Source organism: Marmota flaviventris, chromosome 2 (genome assembly GCF_047511675.1).
Source record: "Marmota flaviventris isolate mMarFla1 chromosome 2, mMarFla1.hap1, whole genome shotgun sequence".
In the NCBI taxonomy this organism is placed as follows: domain Eukaryota; kingdom Metazoa; phylum Chordata; class Mammalia; order Rodentia; family Sciuridae; genus Marmota; species Marmota flaviventris.
The window spans coordinates 122331582-122344816 of NC_092499.1; positions in this window are offsets into that span (position 1 = coordinate 122331582).

Consider the following 13235-nt stretch of genomic DNA (forward strand, 5'->3'; position numbering starts at 1 on the left):
TTTCCAAAGCTGCCGAAAGGCAGACAGCAGCTGAGGATCTTTAATGTCACAAAGTCGCAGAAAGGCTTTATACCTCTGAAGGGGGGGGGGGAGCGGGCATTCAAGGAAAAGCATGACATCTTCCTTGAGTCCTGGGAGGACATTGACAACCTCTGCTTCACCACCTAGAATCAAATTAAAGGTCAGGTGGCTCCTCTCCCAATTGAGGAGCACATGCTCATCTTAAAGCCACAGGAAAGACTTTGGAGATAATTCCTTCTTCAGACAAGAGGAAGTGAAGCACCGGTCAGGCTGGTCATAGGTCACTTAGGTAGTTAATGCTTAAAGTCACTGACCCTGGCTTCTGCCCTGGACTCCAGACTCTTCCTCAGCACCTGTATCATAGCCAGTGGGCCTTACTTAGGTGCCTTGGGTGAGTCATACTAAATGGTGCAAAGAAACATTACAACTGAAGGTGCTTCCTCAGGAACATACTGCTGCTAGTGACTAAATCAAATGAGAGACCTCCCACCATTAGAGAATGGGAAGGGACAGAAAGGGACTGGAACTCACAAGCCAACTGTGTGCTGGCATGGGGAAATCTGCCTTGCAGATGATTTCTCTTTTAATCCTCTCAACAAATCTGGGTGATTATACCCATTTTGTGGACAAAAATATGGAGACACAGAAATAGTAAGTAACCTACCTAAGGTGGCCTCATTAGGAGTCAGCTATGCCATTTCACCTCAGGTCAGTCCGGAGGACCTGGATATTCCTGTCTGTCACACAATCAGGAGCACCCCCAGGCCATAAGAGGCAAGTCACAGCCACATGGAGTTTTAAGAATCTCAAAGTCAGGTAGAGATATATTTTACTTTGACGCTCCAGGAAGACCCTCAGCAAGCAAATGAGATTGGGAGTAGGTGTGGGAGATTTACTTTTTACCTGGGGCATATTTAATCCTCATAGAAAAATAAAATATTCTCAAACTATTTGGCAGTAGTTACTTTTAATGTTTTTATTAGTGCATTACAGTTATACATAATAGCTGGGTTCACTTTGACATAATCAGACACGTATGGAATTTAATTTACTCCATTTCAGTCCCTGGTCCCCACCCCTTTACTTTCCTTCCCCTCCTTTCTCCCCCATTCCCTTTCCTTTACTTTACTGGTATTCTTATAATAAGGTATTACTGCTAGCTCATTGGCCTGTATCTTTGAGGAAAGGAAATTTTGTATTTAACATTTAAAATGAAATTTAAATTTTTTAAAAAATAAGGCATACTATTTTGTTTTCCAGCTAAGTTATACTGGTTGTCCTTTATTCAATTCAAGGACTACAGGGAATTGGGGGTGCTATAAAAGTTGCAAGGGCAAGAAGCCCCTCTCTCTTCGAGCTGGGGCTCTTCTGCGCATCACGTTTCACAATGGAACTGTGTCCCCTACACTCCACCATTACCTTATTTGTGGGCATTTATATAGTTTTTCAGTTTTTCGAGTATTCTCAACCATGTTCTAACAAGCATTCCCTATTTAAGTCACAGATGATATATAACAACATTATTTCCCTAAAACGAATTATTAGCAATTACTGGTCAGATTTAAGATTTAAAAAAATTTTTTTATTTGTTTGAATTAGTTACACATGACAGTAAAATGCATTTATGCATTTTGATATATCATACATAGATGGGATATAATTTCTCATTTTTCTGAGTGTACATGTTGCAGAATCGTATTGGTCATGTAATCACGTATATACATAAAGTAATAATGTCTGTTTCATTCTACTGTGTTTCCTATCCCCACGTCCCCTCCCCTCCCCTCCCATCACAGGGCTGAGAAACTATTGAAAAGACATTTGATACACATTGCCAAATTGCTCTCTAGAGTGCTACAATTTACTTAGGTACAGTTAGTAGTGTGTGAGTCTTTTGCCCAGACCCTGGTGAATCCTGGGTTTGCTTTTCCTTTTTTAAAAATTATTTATAGTGAATTTCTGTTTTTAACATTGCTAAATAAATTAATATACTATTATTTATTATTTTATATTATTATATTTTATTGCATTTATGCAAATTTCTTTTTGTGATGCCAGTTTACTTCCTTGATTAATTTTTCTATTACTACACTTGTCTTTTTACAGTTGAAAAGTACTTTTATATAGTGGGAATATCCATACAGATACAGTTCATTATATAGAAATCAAAACCAAGTTAAAACACAGATGAGAAATTGAGAAAAACAAGCTGGCAATAAATATAACAATTTTCTCATATAGTTTCTATACTATTTTGCTCTAAGTCCTTTATCATCTCAAAGACCATATAAATATTCATTTTTTAAAAATATGTATTTTTTTAGTTGTAGGTCGACACAATACCTTTATTTTATTTTAAAATATTTTTTTAGTTGTTGATAGGCCTTCATTTTTATTTACTTATATGCAGTTCTGAGAATGCAACCCAGTGCCTCACACATGCCAGGCAAGTGTACTACTGCTGAGCCCCAGCCCCAGTCCTGCTTTATTTTATTTTTATGTGGTGCTGAGGATTGAATCCAGGGCCTCACACATAACAGGTGAGTGATCTACCGCTGAGCCCCAGCCCCAACCCTAAATATTCATTTTTTAAATTAAATTTTTTTAAAAATTCACTTTTGTTTTCTAGTAGTTTGTTAGGATGTTTGTGGTCTTATTTATTACATCTAAACCTTTACAAAACTGGAATTAATTTTTGGTATGAGATTTAGAATTGTAATTTACCCAACTTGACTTTTTCCAGGTAGTTAATTAATTGCTCTAATATTATTTTCCTTTCCCAAGGATCTTAATGCCATCCTTCTTGCATACCAATATATGTTCTTATGAAAGTTTAGGTTTGTTTCTGGACTTCCTATTCTATTTTGTGATCTGCGACCTCTTCTAAATTCTCATGCCGTCCCTATTTCAAGAAAGGCCCCAGATTTAGGAGTAGAGTTTGCTTTGGAAATCTCTGTACATATTCTTATCTTTTAGACTAGGCTGTGAGTTCTTTGAGGGCAGAGTCCTGTTTTGTTCCACTTTATCCCCAAGGACCCTTGTGTGGTGTGATGAAACCCAACAGCACCACAGGGAAGAGGGCAAGCCCCGGATTTAGCAAAGTGCAGGTCCCATGTATTAGAACATCAGACAAATGCACCAGGTAATTTTTTTGTATAAGTATGTCCCATGCAGTGTTTGGGATGTGCTTATCCTCAAAGTTATCCAGACATCTCCACTGGAATGCCCATCTTCCTCACACCTCACACCTCACACCTCCCCTTTCCGTGGATACAAGTTGGCAAATAGAAATTCATCTTTTACATGCCAAATGCCACAACTGACATGCTCAAGTTGGAAGCTGGCTGACTGAGCCTGAGGGCGGGGAGGGCAGCCATCCAGGCATGGGAGGGCTTGACTCTTGGCCCATCTTCCACAAGGCCCTCCCTCTCCCTGGGCCCCAGGGCCTTGACCTGAGTGGAGCAGAGGAGACATTCTATGATTCTGAAGCTGAATGTTCATGTCCCTTAATCTTTCCTTCTTGTGTAAAGGGACAAACAGGGCACAACTTCTCTGATGCCACCAGCATGTGATACCAAGTCAGAACATGCCCATCATGAAGCGGTGGCAAAGCAGCCATCCTGTTTCTCTATTTTAATTCTGCAATTTTCTCCTTCATGACACCAAACATTTTAGTCACATTTATACAAGTGACTCAAACCCAAAGAGTCTATGCACTTGGTCAAAATGTCCCCTTAGTTTGTGCCACAGTGCTACAATGGTGAACAAAAGCCAGGCTGGCCCTTGATGTCATGAGGTTTACAGTCTAGTTATAAATCACATATCAAATTTTTTGTTTCATTAAGAAGTTATAAAGAGATGTGACAGCAGGCAGTAGAAATTCTAATGTGTAACCAGGCTGGGAACCACTGGCATATTGGCTCCTCTTTTGAGACCATCCTCCGTTGGCCCTTCGGACTGGAGTTATATTACAAAGAGCTCCTATTATGCTTTGGGTATAAGGCATCCTCCCAAAGCTCCTGTGTTAATGCAGAAATGTTCAGAGGCAAAATGATTTGGTCATGAGTGCTGTAACCTAAGCAGTAGATTATTCCATTTGATGGATTAATACTTTAATGGACTAATTGGGTAACTGTAAGTAGATGGGGCATGGCTGGAGGAAGTAGGGTCACTGGGGCCATGACTTTGGGGAATAAATTTTATCCCCTTTTCTCCCTCTCTCTGCTTCCTGGCTGCCATAAACTGAGCAGCTGTCTTCTACCACAGTCTTCTGCCGTATTGTTCTACCTCACTTCAGGCCCAGAGCAAAGGAGTCAGCCAGTCATTAACTGAGACCCCTGAAACTGTCAGCCAAAATAAACTTTTCCTCCTCTAAGTTTTTCTCATCAGGTGTTTTGGTCACAGTGACAAAATCTGACTAACACACTTTCCGTTGCTGTGCCTAAGACCACACTGTCCAAGATCCCAGCCCAGTCTGAGTTTAGGACCTAATTAAGATTCTCAGAGGCTCAAGACACTGCAAAAGTTACTATTTGTCCCTCACCCTATCTTTTAAGTAGTTAAAAATGAAAACAAGACTAAATCATAAAATAAAATGTCTTTTTTTTAATGCACAAAACTTACACGGCAGCTAAAAGTAAAAGCTTATTCCTAGATTTTCTCTAGTGTGTTTGTGTACCCACACATATATGCACTCTACCTTGACTGTGGCCCTCCACATGTACTTACTCTGTCTATTGGGTAGATCTGCATACTGACTGCTTAATGTCCAGCAAACTAAAGCTCTATACAGCCCAGTTTCTGAGCAGTCAAGATGGAAATAGCAGCCTCCTTCTGAGTTTAATTTGAATTAAACTTCCAGACTATACTTGGTCCAGGAAACTGATAATTCCCAGCAAGTAATCTGCAGACGAGGCAGTTTACTGTCCAGTGTAACTCTAGGGCCTGCTTTGCAGAGGGACCAGAGGGATCTCCATGAAGAGCACATTCCCATCTGAGGGAGCAAGCTCCATTAGAAGTACAAGACAGGCCAAATGAGGCCTGCCCTCTAGGAAAGTGACCCGCTGTATGTCTAGTTTTAATAGAGGAGAGCGCTTTCTGCAATGATCAGTTCTGATGGGAGAATTATTCAGGGACACAGTCACTGCCTTTCCCACTTGTGCCCCACAGGGTGTCCGAGCTCAAGGGATAAAAAGTTCCAGGAGATGGATGGAGAGTGGTATGCATGTCAAGGCTGCCCAAACTGGGCTCCTCTAATCACCCCTTGGTCCCGCCATGGACTAGGTGCCCATCCAGACAACATCAACCAGAAAACTTCCTCAGGATTTTCGTGAACACAAACAATTGGAGAAGACTTTCATCTTTTCTTTGAGGCAAAGCCAAGAAGATGGGAACCTTGTACTTTCGACAGCCTGATTCCAACCTCTGGGGAAAGCTGAAAGAGGGCTCTGAGCATGGTACTATTGACCAAATCCTTCCCTCTGGTCCCCAAATGTATGAGCTGAGCTTTGCTCCCCGACAGGGCTGAAGGAAGCCCCTCATGGAGGACAATTGATATTCACACTCCTTGTGTCCTTGTCACAGCTAACTCTACCCATACCAGTCATCTACTCTAGCTAGAACAGTCCTGTCATGTTCTGCCTCTGCAGTCAGGGCTCTTTTGGTGTGAATGACAGAAAACCCACTCTGAGTTAGCTTAGGTGAGACAGGAAATCCATCGATTCAGTGTGTGAACCACAGGTAGCTGGTCCTCAGGAACACCTGGGCCCAAGGTCACCAACACAATTAGTATTTACAGGTTCCTTCCCCGCCCCCTGTCCTTTGTCTACGTGTTAGTTTTGTGCTTTTAGAACAACCCTTCCTATAATGTTGGAATCAGGTTTTTGGTAGCAATAGACTTCCATAAATCCAGTTGTCCCCAAGAATGGATGGGAATCCCTTCTATTAGTTCCTATTCTGAAAGATTCAGAGGAAAGTTTCTGGCTGGATGGGCTGAATTGGCTGTCCAAGCCTGGTAGCTGGGCCCTCTAGCATCATGTGGTTGGAGTAGGGTCGGGAGGTAAGTTGGTCATATAGATTGCCATAACAAAATGCCACAGACAGGGTGGCTTAAATAGCAAACTTTTTTTTTTTTCATAGTTCTAGAAGGTGGAAAGTCCAAAAATCAATGTGTCAGCAAGGTGGGCTTCATTCTGAGGTTGCTTCTCTTGGCTTGTTGGTGAGTACTGTATTATTGTGTGTTCACCTGACTTTTTTGTATGTATGCAGAGATAGTGAGTTCTCTGGTGTCTCTTCTTAAAAGGACACTAATTCTATTGGATCAGGGCCCCACATTTATTACCTCATTTAATCTTAATTGCTTTCCTTTTTTTTTTTTCCTTTTTCTTGTACCAGGAGTGCTTAGCCATGGAGCCACATCTCCAGCCCACCCCTGACCCCTGCCAACTTTTTAAATATTTTTTTAGTTGTTGATGGGCACAATATCTTTATTTTATTTGTTCATTTTTATGTGGTGCCGGGAATCAAACCCAGTGCCTCATACGTGCTAGGCAAGCGCTCTACCACTGAGCCACAACCCCAGCCCTCCAGCCCCTTATTAATTTTGATTCAGGGTCTTGCTGTGCTGCTTAGGACCTCACTAATTTGCTGATGCTGGCCTTGAACTCACTATCCTCCTGCCTCAGCCTCCTGAGCTGCTGGGATTACGGGCATGCACCACTTAATTGTTTTCTAAGAGGCCTCAACTCTTCAACATTTGAATTTGGGCAGGGGACACAAACATTGAGTACATAACATGAGGAAAATATCATTCACCCAAAGAAGGCCAGAATAACAGGGTGAACAAACCTCAGATGTCCTTCCCCCAATACACACACAAGCACTTGTCATGGTCCTGCATTTGACCCTCCTCCAAGACTACCCTACTAGGTGATTATTTCCTCCCTACGACCCAGCTCCCTGCAGCTGCACCTTCCCCTAAGTTAGGGCTATTGAATGCTGGGTGCATGTACCTGTAACCTGGATTGGGGGCCTCCTGGACCATGTGTATCCTGAGCTTTGTTCATGAAATTGAACAAGAACTAACTGGATCTTGATCATGTCTATTGTCCTCATGGAGGAGCCTCACCCTGGGATATGAGCTTAGAGAGTGCTGGAGTTTTCTTCCTTTTACCTCAGAACTTCTTTCTCCCCCATCCACTTATGAAGTCCTCAGGGCCTTAATACCTCTGTCCTTGAAAGAAAGAAATGGGATTCCCAGATCACACAAACCTGGTGGTGGCTTTCTACAATAGAAGGACAAATTTTCTAGGGCAAAAGAGTCCAACAAGTGACCAGCACAGTGAATGAGGAAAGATCTACAAGGCACATCAATGGGAAATTTCAGAAAACCAAGGATAACAAGCAAATCCTAACATCTTTCAGAGAGGAAAAACCAAGTCATTTATAAAGAACCTAGACTCAGCATGACCCAGGCTTCCCACACCAAGACTGTGAGCTAGAGAACAACAGAGCAATATTTCCAAATGAGAAAAGTGACATTTAGATGGAGAATTGTATCCAGATAAACTATTAATCAAGAATACGGATGGGGCTGGGGTTGTAGCTCAGGGGTAGAGCGCTTGCCTCGCACACATGAGGAACTAGGTTCGATCCTCAGCACCACATAAAAATAAATAAACAAAATAAAGGTGTGGGGCTGGGGATGTGGCTCAAGCAGTAGCACGCTTGCCTGGCATGTGCGGGGCGCTGGGTTCGATCCTCAGCACCACATAAAATAAAATAAAGAAATAAAATAAAGATGTGTGTCCACCGAAAACTAAAAAATAAATATTAAAAAAAAAGAATATGGGTAGAACAAAGACATGTTCACATATCTGAAAATTCAGAAAGTTGGAATCCCCTAGTCTCTTTCTTAGGAAAAGCCACTGGAAGATGTATTTCCACAAATGAGGGAACAAACCAAGGGAGAAGAAGATATGGGGTCTGGGTACCAGGAGAGCCACACAGAACTTTAGAGCAGAAGAATGGAGACTCAACAAAGGAGGTCTCCTAGAAAGCAATGGGGTTGTAGGTTATCTGATGTATCTTAGTGTTTGAATAACTATTGCTCAGCATTTGATAGATCAGGTGCAACATTTGAAAATAAACTGTTAATAGATACAATGAAAGCCAAGAAAATGAAGGGGGAAAATCTGAGGCAATTTTTAACTCCAGGGGGAAAAAGTAATTTAAAAATGAAACAATTTCAGTGCAGTGCTTGGGAACAATATGTAGACAGTCACAAGAATATAAATGCTATTGATTTCACAAGACTGTGCTCCAGCCAAAGCGGTAGGATGGAGGCAAGGAAATTGATAAGACTATTTAAGAGAGCTAAGTCATTTACTATGACATGCGAGTATGTCAATAGATACTGACAGAAACAAATCAAGAAATAGCAACATAAGCATATTGTTTAGAAATGGTTATAAATACCGGAGGAATCAGTTTATGTGAATTTCAAGTGATGCCTGTTGGGAATTAGAACTCAAAGGAAAGAAAAGGAAGGAAGGGAAGGACAGAGGAAATGCTTTTTTGATATAGCCTTTTGTTAGCATTTTATTTTTAAGCAGTGTGTAGGTATTACTTCAATCAGAAGTAAATACAGTGCTATGTGTTTTAGAAAGCTATTGCACAAGCATGATGAATACTATAATTCTTAATAGTGCATACTTGAAAATTTGCATACTTGAAATTAAGCGTAGCTCTTAAATGTTCTTACCACAAACAAATGATAAGGACATATTAGGATGTGTGAAGGATACGCTAGTGAGCTTGACTTAATCATTTCACAATGTGTCTGTATCATGTTGTATGTACCCTGGAAATACATTCAATTTGTACTTGTCAATTATAATTAATAAAGCTAGGTGGATTAAATACAATCTTAAAACAAAGAATAATTGCGAAAACAAATGAAAATCATTAATCTAGTCCAGACTAGCCTTTTACCTATGAGGTCATTGAATTTGAGAGAGGTGAATTGACTTGCCCAAGTTTACACAGCAAATCACTGGCAGAACTTGTTCTAAAGTCCAAAGCTAAGCTGTTTTCTATCACCTCCAGACCCTTCAGTTCAGTTCTCCTGGAGCTCTGCCTTAGAAGTTAGTAGCAAAGGAAGTTCAAGAGAACGTGCACGGGGGTCTTCATTCAGATCAACACCCAGACTATGCTGGGGAGTTGGAGACAAACAGTTCCCTTGTTGCTTTTCTCCTTTTCCATCTTCCCTCATAACCAACCTCTGCTAAAAGGTCTCAGAAGAAAAGGGAATCTGAGATGATTCTCACTAAGATGTCAATTACTTCCACCATGATTTTGATTTTATCAAGACATAAATCCAAAAACAGTTTGATGGTTAGGTTTCCAGGCAGTAGGTTGAAGGTAGACAAGGAAACTTTCTGGAAGTGTGAAGTAATTTGGGGACATTGGGACCATGGTCATTTTATAAAGAACATTTTAGAAGATGTTCGGCACAATGGCCTCTGGTCTCCATTACCTAGGATCCACAAGGCCAAGATCTGCTCTTACAGATTTGCTTATAAGACAAATAATCGTACCCATAGTCATGCTTCATTTATTTTCCTCGAAGAATTGTGGTGTTACAGAGAGTTGAGATAATTCCAATCTAAAGGAAAGTCATCTGTGTCTTAATTTGCAATGCATCCTTATATGAATCAACAATAGATTTTCATGGATCTCTTTGCAATTTGCAAATATGGCTCAAGTCAGAGACCCCAAAGAGCACCAGCTTTAGATTTGAAGACCCCTGGGTTTAAATGCCAGCTGAGGGACTGTGAGTGTCATTAGCCCACTTTGATCCTGTATCCCAATTGTTTGCATGATCACCTACTTCCCATCTTTTGTGAGGTGGGAAATAATGTATATGAAGTGCATACTTTGTGCCTAGTACATAGTCCAAGCTTAGGATGTTTGAGTTTTCTTGCTTTCCCTCAATATTAAGGTATTTGTTAAGTTTGGAGAAAGACAGCCTGGAGGAGAATGGCAACCAGAAGGCTCCAGCTGTATGCTTCACAATCCTACACCTTACATATCTGAATTAGGTTTCAGTTTCCCTTCTATAAAATTAGGCAGAATGGGGGGGTAGGAAGAGAAGGAACTGGTTTTGTTGGTTTCAGCTGAGTTCGTTGGATTCCAGGGGGCTTCACTGCTCATTCCAGCCCACCCCACAGACAGTGCTCCACAGGCTCTGAATGTCTTTTGGGTAAATGTACCACTGTGGAGAGAGGAGTGAAGGGAGAGGAGTGTTCTTCCCTCGAATAACCTGCAGATGGCACCAGAGCAGCGCGGAAGCTGAGCAGCCCTCCGCAGCCTTCCCCTACACCGGAGCAGGGTGGGGCAGGGCAAGCAGAGGCGCAGCACGCTTCTGAGCTGGGCGGCTACACGCTGCCCGGGAGCGCGCAGTCCACACCCATTCGAAAATGGCACTTCGGTCCTCTATCTAATGTCCTCTCTTTGGTAGGTACTATGATTTAGTGCCCAAACCTAGACAACTGGGAGAGTGAAAGGGAGCACTATTAATAATTCTGCCCGGACAACAGGAATAACCTTATCTGCACCTGACAAACTAGGACATGTTCACCCTATCCTCTGGTCTTTTTTCCTTCCCGCTTTCGATTCTTCATTTTCTTTTTAAAAATACAACATTCAGTTTTCCTGAAAGCCATTGTCTTTGAAGATGCCCTTGCAATCGCGATTTTTTTAAGATCCTGCGTTAGCTTCTTGAGTCTGAACAGAGCCTCTGCACCTGCCCGGATGGCCACTTTTAGCTTCCAGTCAAAATACTAACCCCTGGGTTACCATCCCTGTGACTCAAGAATTAAAATATGTCACACGTGGGTCAGTGACCCTTATCAGTGCTTCTTTTAGTCCTCTTTAGTAATTTTATTCCTGTAATTTCGTTCTAAGTGCTCATGTCCTTTATTTCTTTGAATTTAAATACACTGGTTTGTTTAATTGAAAATAGACAAGTTCCATTAGGCAAGATTCTTAAATTTCCAAGATCATCCCATGACTCCATTGAACCTCAAATTAGTATGTCATTTTCCCTCTTTGTGCCTAGTACATAGTCCAAGCTTAGGATGTTTCTGAACCCTCTTCACTTAATAGCTTCATAAACATCTATCCATTGCAAAACCTTTTCTCACTTCCATTTTTGGCTGATTCGTTTATATCCAGTAACAGATTTATCTGGGAGAGTTATAGAAAATTGTGCCCTTTAATTAATTTTTGTAGTTGGGTTCTGCTAGTTATTTTATCTCTCTATAATTCACACATCGTTTCAAAGGGCTATGAGTTTCAGTCTTAACCTAAAGTCAAAGTCAGAAATTTGTTTTTTATCTGCATAAAATATGTGAGAAATTTTTAAAAATCACTAAAACTGTCAGGTACAGTGGCACATGCCTGTGATCCCAGTGACAGGGGAGGCTAAGATAGGAGAATGCTAGTTCTTTGCTAGGCTTGGCCAAAAAAAAAAAAAAAAAGGTTGGGGATGTAGCGCATGGGTATAGTGACCCTGGGTTTCATCCCTATTGCCAAAAAGAAAATTACTAAAACTTTCTTCAGCTAAGATGACCCTCATAATCACCAATATGTGTGTACACATGTAGAAATGGGCTCTGATTATATGAAATCTTAAAATGTCATGTTTAGAGACAAGATTCCCCCCCCCCTTTTTTTTTCTGTTTAGTAAAGTCTATCTGCTGTGGTCTGAATGGTTTTAACTGGGAGATAAGTTCCAGCATATCAAAACTCACGTTGGAACTTAACTCCTAGGATGATAATATTGAAAGGTGGAGCCTTCAGGAGGTTTAAGGCGCCATCTTGGAAGTAGGGTCAGGCTCCTTACCAGACACCAAATCTGCATGTGCCTTAATCTTAGATTTCCCAACCTCTAAACTGTGAAAAATAAATGTCTGTTCTTTATAAATTGAACAGTCTTAGGCCAATTTTGTTATAGCATCATAAATGGAGTAAGTATATATTACATATAGTAAGGTGCATATACCTGAAATGTGTGTCTCTGTAATTTTATATACGTACACACCCATAAAACCACCAGCAGCTCAAAGTATAAGTGTTTCCATCATGGAAAGGCTCCCCATGCTCCCTCTACATGATTCTCCTCCTTGAAATTAACCACTATGCTAACCACTCTCACCATAGGTTAGTTCTGCATGTTCTTGATTTTCATATAAGGAATTATACAACATGTGCTCATTTGTGGCTGACTTTTCATTCAACATAACCCTGTAAAAATTTAGCCATGTAATTGGTACTGTTAGCTGCTTATTTTTCATTTTGTGTAGTTTTCCACATTTTATTTACCACCCTCCTATTTGTATGTCCAGCTCACTAACTTGTGGGATCTACTGGTCCTTTCTGACTAGACCGAGATATTCAAAATCTACATATCAATTTAAGGCATTTTTTAGAAGACAAAAGCCCAAGAACCCAAACCATCCCATCTTCAGCCAAGTTTCCTTCTCACGCCTGCTTTAGTGGCTCTTGCCTGTGTAACTGATGGAAAAATCACCGAATTCAAAAGTTCTTCATGGAGTTATCAGCTTAGGGATGCCTGTCATCCCTAACAGGATAGCACTTACATGCACTGACTGCTGTTCATAGTGCTTTACATATATTATTTGGTCCTCAAAACTCCAGGAAATAGATACTATTCTTGCCATATCCGCTTTTCACACGGGGAAAATGAGGGATAGAGAGGACAAGTCATTTGCCCCGGATGGTAGAACTGGGATTTTTACTTGGATGGTCTTGTTTCAGAGCCTGTACTCTTCACTACCACATCACATTGTATTTTGGGATATTTGAAGAATTTTCTTCTATTAGTCTGGGAGCGTTTTGTGAATAATTCAGATCTTATAAATTAGCTTTAAAGAATGCAACTAAGTCAAAATAGAAGAGCTAATGTGTGGTGTTCTTGAACAAATTATAGGTGTCTCTGGTTTTGTATAAAAATTATTTGCTTATCTTGTGGCTTCCATCAGACGGGACCGGTAACATATGGAGCCTCCTTTCCCCTCTTTTCAGTAAGAGGAGATAGACTCAGCAACAGGCTGAATTCCTCATAAAACCTCATCAAGCTTTCCCTCAGCCTCTGGGAAGCTAGAAGTAGGTTTGTGGCATCCTAATTGGTT